Below are 12,562 nucleotides of genomic sequence, written 5' to 3'. Positions count from 1 at the left end.
TAACATAACCTATCAAAACAAAAAACAGTTACTATATGGATTGATTCAGAAAATTCATATATGCTTCCTTACTAGTGAGACTTTCTATAGAACTAAGTGAGGTCATTCTTTGTTGATTTATACTGTAAAGTGCTGGCTATCATGTGTTTGAAGATACCCAAAACTTAACCTAACATAACCTATCAAAACCCAAAACAGTTACTATAGGTCTTGACTCAGAAAATTCATATATGCTTCCTTACTAATGAGACTTTCTATACAACTAAGTGAGGTCATTCTTTGTTGATTTATACTGTAAAGTGCTGGCTATCATGTGTTTGAAGATACCCTAAACTTAACCTAACATAACCTATCAAAACCCCAAACAGTTACTATAGGTCTTGACTCAGAAAATTCATATATGCTTCCTTACTAATGAGACTTTCTATACAACTAAGTGAGGTCATTCTTTGTTGATATATACTGTAAAGTGCTGGCTATCATGTGTTTGAAGATACCTTAAACTTAACCTAACATAACCTATCAAAACCCCAAACAGTTACTATATGGATTGACTCAGAAAATTCATATATGCTTCCTTACTAATGAGACTTTGAATACAACTCAGTGAGGTCATTCTTTGTTGATATATACTGTAAAGTGCTGGCTATCATGTGTTTGAAGATACCCTAAACTTAACCTAACATAACCTATCAAAACCCCAAACAGTTACTATAGGTCTTGACTCAGAAAATTCATATATGCTTCCTTACTAATGAGACTTTCTATACAACTAAGTGAGGTCATTCTTTGTTGATATATACTGTAAAGTGCTGGCTATCATGTGTTTGAAGATACCCTAAACTTAACCTAACATAACCTATCAAAACCCCAAACAGTTACTATAGGGATTGACTCAGAAAATTCATATATGCTTCCTTACTAATGAGACTTTCTATACAACTAAGTGAGGTCATTCTTTGTTGATTTATACTGTAAAGTGCTGGCTATCATGTGTTTGAAGATACCCTAAACTTAACCTAACATAACCTATCAAAACCCCAAACAGTTACTATATGGATTGACTCAGAAAATTCATATATGCTTCCTTACTAATGAGACTTTGAATACAACTTAGTGAGGTCATTCTTTGTTGATATATACTGTAAAGTGCTGGCTATCATGTGTTTGAAGATACCCTAAACTTAACCTAACATAACCTATCAAAACCCCAAACAGTTACTATAGGTCTTGACTCAGAAAATTCATATATGCTTCCTTACTAATGAGACTTTCTTTACAACTAAGTGAGGTCATTCTTTGTTGATTTATACTGTAAAGTGCTGGCTATCATGTGTTTGAAGATACCCTAAACTTAACCTAACATAACCTATCAAAACCCCAAACAGTTACTATAGGTCTTGACTCAGAAAATTCATATATGCTTCCTTACTAATGAGACTTTCAATACAACTAAGTGAGGTCATTCTTTGTTGATTTATACTGTAAAGTGCTGGCTATCATGTGTTTGAAGATACCCTAAACTTAACCTAACATAACCTATCAAAACCCCAAACAGTTACTATAGGTCTTGACTCAGAAAATTCATATATGCTTCCTTACTAATGAGACTTTCAATACAACTAAGTGAGGTCATTCTTTGTTGATTTATACTGTAAAGTGCTGGCTATCATGTGTTTGAAGATACCCTAAACTTAACCTAACATAACCTATCAAAACCCCAAACAGTTACTATATGGATTGACTCAGAAAATTCATATATGCTTCCTTACTAATGAGACTTTCTATACAACTAAGTGAGGTCATTCTTTGTTGATTTATACTGTAAAGTGCTGGCTATCATGTGTTTGAAGATACCCTAAACTTAACCTAACATAACCTATCAAAACCCCAAACAGTTACTATAGGGATTGACTCGGAAAATTCATATATGCTTCCTTACTAATGAGACTTTCTATACAACTAAGTGAGGTCATTCTTTGTTGATATATACTGTAAAGTGCTGGCTATCATGTGTTTGAAGATACCCTAAACTTAACCTAACATAACCTATCAAAACCCCAAACAGTTACTATAGGTCTTGACTCAGAAAATTCATATATGCTTCCTTACTAATGAGACTTTCTATACAACTAAGTGAGGTCATTCTTTGTTGATTTATACTGTAAAGTGCTGGCTATCATGTGTTTGAAGATACCCTAAACTTAACCTAACATAACCTATCAAATCCGCAAACAGTTACTATATATGGATTGACTCAGAAAATTCATATATGCTTCCTTACTAATGAGACTTTCTATACAACTAAGTGAGGTCATTCTTTGTTGATTTATACTGTAAAGTGCTGGCTATCATGTGTTTGAAGATACCCTAAACTTAACCTAACATAACCTATCAAAACCCCAAACAGTTACTATAGGTCTTGACTCAGAAAATTCATATATGCTTCCTTACTAATGAGACTTTCTATACAACTAAGTGAGGTCATTCTTTGTTGATTTATACTGTAAAGTGCTGGCTATCATGTGTTTGAAGATACCTAAACTTAACCTAACATAACCTATCAAACCCCAAACAGTTACTATAGGTCTTGACTCAGAAAATTCATATATGCTTCCTTACTAATGAGACTTTCAATACAACTAAGTGAGGTCATTCTTTGTTGATTTATACTGTAAAGTGCTGGCTATCATGTGTTTGAAGATACCCTAAACTTAACCTAACATAACCTATCAAAACCCCAAACAGTTACTATAGGTCTTGACTCAGAAAATTCATATATGCTTCCTTACTAATGAGACTTTCAATACAACTAAGTGAGGTCATTCTTTGTTGATTTATACTGTAAAGTGCTGGCTATCATGTGTTTGAAGATACCCTAAACTTAACCTAACATAACCTATCAAAACCCCAAACAGTTACTATATGGATTGACTCAGAAAATTCATATATGCTTCCTTACTAATGAGACTTTCTATACAACTAAGTGAGGTCATTCTTTGTTGATTTATACTGTAAAGTGCTGGCTATCATGTGTTTGAAGATACCCTAAACTTAACCTAACATAACCTATCAAAACCCCAAACAGTTACTATATATGGATTGACTCAGAAAATTCATATATGCTTCCTTACTAATGAGACTTTCTATACAACTAAGTGAGGTCATTCTTTGTTGATATATACTGTAAAGTGCTGGCTATCATGTGTTTGAAGATACCCTAAACTTAACCTAACATAACCTATCAAAACCCCAAACAGTTACTATAGGTCTTGACTCAGAAAATTCATATATGCTTCCTTACTAATGAGACTTTCTATACAACTAAGTGAGGTCATTCTTTGTTGATATATACTGTAAAGTGCTGGCTATCATGTGTTTGAAGATACCCTAAACTTAACCTAACATAACCTATCAAAACCCCAAACAGTTACTTAAGGGATTGACTCAGAAAATTCATATATGCTTCCTTACTAATGAGACTTTCAATACAACTAAGTGAGGTCATTCTTTGTTGATTTATACTGTAAAGTGCTGGCTATCATGTGTTTGAAGATACCCTAAACTTAACCTAACATAACCTATCAAAACCCCAAACAGTTACTATATGGATTGACTCAGAAAATTCATATATGCTTCCTTACTAATGAGACTTTCTATACAACTAAGTGAGGTCATTCTTTGTTGATATATACTGTAAAGTGCTGGCTATCATGTGTTTGAAGATACCCTAAACTTAACCTAACATAACCTATCAAAACCCCAAACAGTTACTATATGGATTGACTCAGAAAATTCATATATGCTTCCTTACTAATGAGACTTTCTATACAACTAAGTGAGGTCATTCTTTGTTGATTTATACTGTAAAGTGCTGGCTATCATGTGTTTGAAGATACCCTAAACTTAACCTAACATAACCTATCAAAACCCCAAACAGTTACTATAGGTCTTGACTCAGAAAATTCATATATGCTTCCTTACTAATGAGACTTTCTATACAACTAAGTGAGGGAATTCTTTGATGATTTATACTGTAAAGTGCTGGCTATCATGTGTTTGAAGATACCCTAAACTTAACCTAACATAACCACGCTGTGGCCTCTAATGACTCACTCTTTGTTCTCCACACAGGTACAAACGACGTCACCACGACCCGGTCTGAGGAACTGCTGGACAAGTACCGTAGAGTAGTTCTCCAAAATGATCTGAAATAGGTCGTTTTGTATTAGTGCATTTACAGAGGAAAGTTTGGTTTAGTCGGCGCAACATCTGTGGTCATATGCCGGAGGGAGGCAGAAGGCAACATCTGTGGTCATATGCCGGAGAGAGACAGAAGGGGAAGGAATTATAGGAGAAGGGAACAGACCCCAGGAGACGGGACACAACCCCCGATTAATACCTGGTACACTGCTGGGTGGACAGGGGCGTAGGGTATCGGAAAAGCCGCCCAAATTTTTCCACTCCACCCGGGAATCGAATCCGGGCTCTCTCGGTTCTAACAAGTGTTTCTTGAGGTTCATGGTACAGAAGAAGGGTCAGACTACCACCAGGGTCATAAAACTACTCCTGGAAATGCCCACAACTCCTACGAAAGCCTTGTCAAATATGTGTTTCTAGGTTCACAGTACAGAAGAAGGGTCACACCACCACCAGGGTCATAGAACTACTCCTGGAAATGCCCACAACTCCCACGAAAGCCTTGTCAAATATGTGTTTCTAGGTTCACAGTACAGAAGAAGGGTCACACCACCACCAGGGTCATAGAACTACTCCTGGAAATGCCCACAACTCCTACGAAAGCCTTGTCAAATATGTGTTTCTAGGTTCACAGTACAGAAGAAGGGTCACACCACCACCAGGGTCATAGAACTACTCCTGGAAATGCCCACAACTCCCACGAAAGCCTTGTCAAATATGTGTTTCTAGGTTCACAGTACAGAAGAAGGGTCACACCACCACCAGGGTCATAGAACTACTCCTGGAAATGCCCACAACTCCTACGAAAGCCTTGTCAAATATGTGTTTCTAGGTTCACAGTACAGAAGAAGGGTCACACCACCACCAGGGTCATAGAACTACTCCTGGAAATGCCCACAACTCCTACGAAAGCCTTGTCAAATATGTGTTTCTAGGTTCACAGTACAGAAGAAGGGTCACACCACCACCAGGGTCATAGAACTACTCCTGCAATTGTCCACAACAACTCCCACGAAAGCTTGTCAAATAGGTGTTCTTGGGCGCCGAAATGTCTTATGATACAACTCTTACTGTATGCATCAATTCATGTATGTATATGTTACAGTAAGATTGTGAAACTAGGGATATCGTGAAATCCCTAGAACTTTCAGAGAATTCGTGAAATTACTGTTTCATTTCGGGACTTCATGAAATTACTGAAATATTTATGGATTTCATGTATTTACTGGTTTCACTGCAAACCCTCGTCACCTCAAAGCATCGTCATGAGTAAACAAAATGTACAGCCATGGCCGATAGTCCTTGACCAGGTGGTGGGTGATATGTACGTAGATTAAGCATAGTATTAAGTATTTATAAGTTATGCATTAATGTTAAGTTTTCTTTGTAAGCACCCAGACAAAACTATGTACGTAGATTAAGCATAGTATTAAGTATTTATAAGTTATGCATTAATGTTAAGTTTTCTTTGTAAGCACCCAGACAAAACTATGTAGTAACAAGGAATCCAAATCCCTTTATATAAGTTTTGATACCTTTATACTTTTGTATGTTTATATACTAGGATTGTATACCATATGTAAGTTTCAGCTACATATAGCCCCTAGAGGATTCCACACACACACACACACACACACACACACACACGAGGACACAAGGCGCTGAGATTCAGGGTGTAATGTAGAGCTTACTCAATAAATACTGTGTGCCTCCACGCCTATCCATCCCCCTCAAGACCGACACCACGGACACGTCGACGAGGATGGGACATAACCAGTTGTCACATATTACAGGTACGTTATAGTGCTGTCAAGAGTAATTAAGTGATGGTGGACTACAAACACAACAATGGGGAATAACTGTACAGGGCGCTCCAACCACTTGATCTTTCAAACCACTCTCAACTTACAGAGGGAATGCTCGGAACTTCAGTGGTTCCAAAACTTGCTTCTAGAATTGGAACTTCAGTGGTTCCAAAACTTGCTTCTAGAATTGGAACTTCAGTGGTTCCAAAACTTGCTTCTAGAATTGGAACTTCAGTGGTTCCAAAACTTGCTTCTAGAATTGGAACTTCAGTGGTTCCAAAACTTGCTTCTAGAATTGGAACTTCAGTGGTTCTAAAACTTGCTTCTAGAATTGGAACTTCAGTGGTTCCAAAACTTGCTTCTAGAATTGGAACTTCAGTGGTTCCAAAACTTGCTTCTAGAATTGGAACTTCAGTGGTTCCAAAACTTGCTTCTAGAATTGGAACTTCAGTGGTTGGAAAACTTGCTTCTAGAATTGGAACTTCAGTGGTTCCAAAACTTGCTTCTAGAATTGGAACTTCAGTGGTTCCAAAACTTGCTTCTAGAATCGGAACTTCAGTGGTTCCAAAACTTGCTTCTAGAATCGGAACTTCAGTGGTTCCAAAACTTGCTTCTAGAATTGGAACTTCAGTGGTTGGAAAACTTGCTTCTAGAATCGGAACTTCAGTGGTTCCAAAACTTGCTTCTAGAATCGGAACTTCAGTGGTTGGAAAACTTGCTTCTAGAATCGGAACTTCAGTGGTTCCAAAACTTGCTTCTAGAATTGGAACTTCAGTGGTTCCAAAACTTGCTTCTAGAATTGGAACTTCAGTGGTTGGAAAACTTGCTTCTAGAATTGGAATTGGAACTTCAGTGGTTCCAAAACTTGCTTCTAGAATTGGAACTTCAGTGGTTCCAAAACTTGCTTCTAGAATTGGAACTTCAGTGGTTCCAAAACTTGCTTCTAGAATTGGAACTTCAGTGGTTCCAAAACTTGCTTCTAGAATTGGAACTTCAGTGGTTCCAAAACTTGCTTCTAGAATTGGAACTTCAGTGGTTCCAAAACTTGCTTCTAGAATTGGAACTTCAGTGGTTCCAAAACTTGCTTCTAGAATTGGAACTTCAGTGGTTGGAAAACTTGCTTCTAGAATCGGAACTTCAGTGGTTCCAAAACTTGCTTCTAGAATTGGAACTTCAGTGGTTCCAAAACTTGCTTCTAGAATCGGAACTTCAGTGGTTCCAAAACTTGCTTCTAGAATTGGAACTTCAGTGGTTCCAAAACTTGCTTCTAGAATTGGAACTTCAGTGGTTCCAAAACTTGCTTCTAGAATCGGAACTTCAGTGGTTCCAAAACTTGCTTCTAGAATTGGAACTTCAGTGGTTCCAAAACTTGCTTCTAGAATTGGAACTTCAGTGGTTCTAAAACTTGCTTCTAGAATTTGAACTTCAGTGGTTCCAAAACTTGCTTCTAGAATTGGAACTTCAGTGGTTGGAAAACTTGCTTCTAGAATTTGAACTTCAGTGGTTCCAAAACTTGCTTCTAGAATTGGAACTTCAGTGGTTCCAAAACTTGCTTCTAGAATTGGAACTTCAGTGGTTGGAAAACTTGCTTCTAGAATTGGAACTTCAGTGGTTCCAAAACTTGCTTCTAGAATTGGAACTTCAGTGGTTGGAAAACTTGCTTCTAGAATTGGAACTTCAGTGATTGGAAAACTTGCTTCTAGAATTGGAACTTCAGTGGTTGGAAAACTTGCTTCTAGAATTGGAGCTTCAGTGGTTGGAAAACTTGCTTCTAGAATTGGAACTTCAGTGGTTCCAAAACTTGCTTCTAGAATTGGAACTTCAGTGGTTGGAAAACTTGCTTCTAGAATTGGAACTTCAGTGGTTGGAAAACTTGCTTCTAGAATTGGAACTTCAGTGGTTGGAAAACTTGCTTCTAGAATTGGAACTTCAGTGGTTGGAAAACTTGCTTCTAGAATTGGAACTTCAGTGGTTCCAAAACTTGCTTCTAGAATTGGAACTTCAGTGGTTGGAAAACTTGCTTCTAGAATTGGAACTTCAGTGGTTGGAAAACTTGCTTCTAGAATTGGAACTTCAGTGGTTGGAAAACTTGCTTCTAGAACTGGAACTTCAGTGGTTCCAAAACTTGCTTCTAGAATTGGAACTTCAGTGGTTCCAAAACTTGCTTCTAGAATTGGAACTTCAGTGGTTCCAAAACTTGCTTCTAGAATTGGAACTTCAGTGGTTGGAAAACTTGCTTCTAGAATTGGAACTTCAGTGGTTCCAAAACTTGCTTCTAGAATTGGAACTTCAGTGGTTGGAAAACTTGCTTCTAGAATTGGAACTTCAGTGATTGGAAAACTTGCTTCTAGAATTGGAACTTCAGTGGTTGGAAAACTTGCTTCTAGAATTGGAACTTCAGTGGTTCCAAAACTTGCTTCTAGAATTGGAACTTCAGTGGTTCCAAAACTTGCTTCTAGAATTGGAACTTCAGTGGTTCTAAAACTTGCTTCTAGAATTTGAACTTCAGTGGTTCCAAAACTTGCTTCTAGAATTGGAACTTCAGTGGTTGGAAAACTTGCTTCTAGAATTTGAACTTCAGTGGTTCCAAAACTTGCTTCTAGAATTGGAACTTCAGTGGTTCCAAAACTTGCTTCTAGAATTGGAACTTCAGTGGTTGGAAAACTTGCTTCTAGAACTGGAACTTCAGTGGTTCCAAAACTTGCTTCTAGAATTGGAACTTCAGTGGTTGGAAAACTTGCTTCTAGAATTGGAACTTCAGTGGTTGGAAAACTTGCTTCTAGAATTGGAACTTCAGTGGTTGGAAAACTTGCTTCTAGAATTGGAACTTCAGTGGTTGGAAAACTTGCTTCTAGAATTGGAACTTCAGTGGTTGGAAAACTTGCTTCTAGAATTGGAACTTCAGTGGTTCCAAAACTTGCTTCTAGAATTGGAACTTCAGTGGTTGGAAAACTTGCTTCTAGAATTGGAACTTCAGTGGTTGGAAAACTTGCTTCTAGAATTGGAACTTCAGTGGTTGGAAAACTTGCTTCTAGAACTGGAACTTCAGTGGTTCCAAAACTTGCTTCTAGAATTGGAACTTCAGTGGTTCCAAAACTTGCTTCTAGAATTGGAACTTCAGTGGTTCCAAAACTTGCTTCTAGAATCGGAACTTCAGTGGTTGGAAAACTTGCTTCTGGACCTGTCAGTGTAGGTAATGATGCGCTGCCCAGTGAACAGGTGTGCGTGTGGTGCTGTGTGGTGGAGGGTTACAACTTACTATTAAAGGCCAGTGTTAACTTTAAGTGATTGTGTTTGCTTTTCTCTCTCTCTCTCTCTCTCTCTCTCTCTCTCTCTCTCTCTCTCCCAGTGTTAACTTTAAGTGATTGTGTTTGCCTTAACCCAAAGTTTGACTGCAAGTTTGGCATAACACACATTAACACAATTAACCTAACAAGGCTACTTTTGATCATCACTTGAACTTTACACAGTTTGTTACTTGAACTTTACACAGTTTGTTTATTGAGTTTGTTTGTTTGTTTCAGATTGCTTTTGAAACACAGCCACAGCTAAACACAGGGACGGTAGAGCATGCTGAGTCAGTCTATTCTAAAATAACATGAATGTTATACTAATACATTGTACTTGATTTTATACATGATTTTTATGATATGATGATTTATGAATAAAATTTCAAAATAAATCTTTTGTTGTTCTATGTATTTACAATCATCAGGGATTTCATGAAATAACTGTATTATCATTTCAGTAAACACATCAAATCCCTAGATATTTCAGTAATTTCATGAAGTCCCTAAGTGAAACAGTAATTTCACGAATTCCCTGAAAGTTTTAGGGATTTCACGAATTCCCTAGTTTCACAATCTTCCTGTAACATATATATGAAGGAATAAAATCTCTGCACTTCAACAAGGGAGGTTTTGAGATGACTTTTAGGGGGAAACAATTCTGCTGTGAACCGTAAAAAGTCCCCAAGCACATATAAGTGGGGTATTTTGTTGCCCCTGAGCTGTCTCCTCTCTTGTGAAAAATATATAAACAAATGAAGTAACAGCTGTGATTCCTTGTGACCTGCCTGATGAATAATCCCAGAGCCAGGCTTCCAGAATCCAACTCCATACTTGGCCCCAGCAGTAGCCGGGAAATTGTAGACCTCTTTGCTGATTTCAATGGCTCGCTGGAGATCCTGAGGGCCATCGATCTGTAAGTCAGGCAGCGTTAACACCTCGACTGTGGATTTCCTACAAGAACACCTCGCCAAGCTACAGAAATGGAACAAAAAGTGGCTGCTACAATTCAATGAAGAAATGTAATCTTGGAGAATCACAAGCTACAGATTCACAAAGGAAAAGTTGGAAAGTTTGGTTTAGTCGGCGCAACATCTGTGGTCATATGCCGGAGAGAGACAGAAGGGGAAGGAATTATAGGAGAAGGGAACAGTTGGAAAGTTTGGTTTAGTGGGCGCAACATCTGTGGTCATATGCCGGAGAGAGACAGAAGGGGAAGGAATTATAGGAGAAGGGAACAGTTGGAAAGTTTGGTTTAGTCGGCACAACATCTGTGGTTGTATGCCGGAGACAGACAGGCGGGGAAGGAATTATAGGAGAAGGGAACAGTTGGAAAGTTTGGTTTAGTGGGCGCAACATCTGTGGTCATATGCCGGAGAGAGACAGAAGGGGAAGGAATTATAGGAGAAGGGAACAGTTGGAAAGTTTGGTTTAGTGGGCGCAACATCTGTGGTCATATGCCGGAGAGAGACAGAAGGGGAAGGAATTATAGGAGAAGGGAACAGTTGGAAAGTTTGGTTTAGTGGGTGTAACATCTGTGGTCATATGCCGGAGAGAGACAGGAGGGGAAGGAATTATAGGAGAAGGGAACAGTTGGAAAGTTTGGTTTAGTCGGAGCAACATCTGTGGTCATATGCCGGAGAGAGACAGAAGGGGAAGGAATTATAGGAGAAGGGAACAGTTGGAAAGTTTGGTTTAGTCGGCAACATCTGTGGTTATATCCCGGAGAGTTTCAGAAGGGGAAGGAATTATAGGAGAAGTGAACAGTTGGAAAGTTTGGTATAGTGGGCGCAACATCTGTGGTTATATACCGGAGAGAGACAGAAGGGGAAGGAATTATAGGAGAAGGGAACAGTTGGCAAGTTTGGTTTAGTCTGCGCAACATCTGTGGTCATATGCGGAGAGAGACAGAAGGGGAAGGAATTATAGGAGAAGCGAACAGTTGCAAAGTTTGGTTTAGTCGGCACAACATCTGTGGTTGTATGCCGGAGAGACAGAAGGGGAAGGAATTATAGGAGAAGGAACAGTTGGAAAGTTTGGTTTAGTGGGCAACATCTGTGGTCATATGCCGAGAGAGACAGAAGGGGAAGGAATTATAGGAGAAGGAACAGTTGGAAAGTTTGGTTTAGTGGGCGCAACATCTGTGGTCATATGCGGAGAGAGACAGAAGGGGAAGGAATTATAGGAGAAGGAACAGTTGGAAAGTTTGGTTTAGTCGGCACAACATCTGTGGTTGTATGCGGAGAGAGACAGAAGGGGAAGGAATTATAGGAGAAGGGAACAGTTGGAAAGTTTGGTTTAGTGGGCTCATCTGTGGTCATATGCCGGAGAGAGACAGAAGGGGAAGGAATTATAGGAGAAGGGAACAGTTGGAAAGTTTGGTTTAGTCGGCGCAACATCTGTGGTCATATGCCGGAGAGAGACAGAAGGGGAAGGAATTATAGGAGAAGGGAACAGTTGGAAAGTTTGGTTTAGTGGGTGTAACATCTGTGGTCATATGCCGGAGAGAGACAGGAGGGGAAGGAATTATAGGAGAAGGGAACAGTTGGAAAGTTTGGTTTAGTCGGAGCAACATCTGTGGTCATATGCCGGAGAGAGACAGAAGGGGAAGGAATTATAGGAGAAGGGAACAGTTGGAAAGTTTGGTTTAGTGGGCGCAACATCTGTGGTTATATACCGGAGAGAGACAGAAGGGGAAGGAATTATAGGAGAAGGGAACAGTTGGAAAGTTTGGTATAGTGGGCGCAACATCTGTGGTTATATACCGGAGAGAGACAGAAGGGGAAGGAATTATAGGAGAAGGGAACAGTTGGAAAGTTTGGTTTAGTGGGTGTAACATCTGTGGTCATATGCCGGAGAGAGACAGAAGGGGAAAGGAATTATAGGAGAAGAGAAACAGAAGAGGGAAGGAATTATAGGAGAAGGGAACAGTTGGAAAGTTTGGTTTAGTCGGCGCAACATCTGTGGTCATATGCCGGAGAGAGACAGAAGGGGAAGGAATTATAGGAGAAGGAAACAGTTGGAAAGTTTGGTTTAGTGGGCGCAACATCTGTGGTCATATGCCGGAGAGAGACAGAAGGGGAAGGAATTATAGGAGAAGGGAACAGTTGGAAAGTTTGGTTTAGTCGGCGCAACATCTGTGGTCATATGCCGGAGAGAGACAGAAGGGGAAGGAATTATAGAAGAGGGAACAGTTGGAAAGTTTGGTATAGTGGGCGCAACATCTGTGGTCATATGCCGGAGAGAGACAGGAGGGGAAGGAATTATAGG

Source organism: Eriocheir sinensis, unplaced genomic scaffold, assembly GCF_024679095.1.
Source record: "Eriocheir sinensis breed Jianghai 21 unplaced genomic scaffold, ASM2467909v1 Scaffold617, whole genome shotgun sequence".
In the NCBI taxonomy this organism is placed as follows: Eukaryota; Metazoa; Arthropoda; class Malacostraca; order Decapoda; family Varunidae; genus Eriocheir; species Eriocheir sinensis.
Note: the sequence above shows the minus strand (reverse complement) of the source record.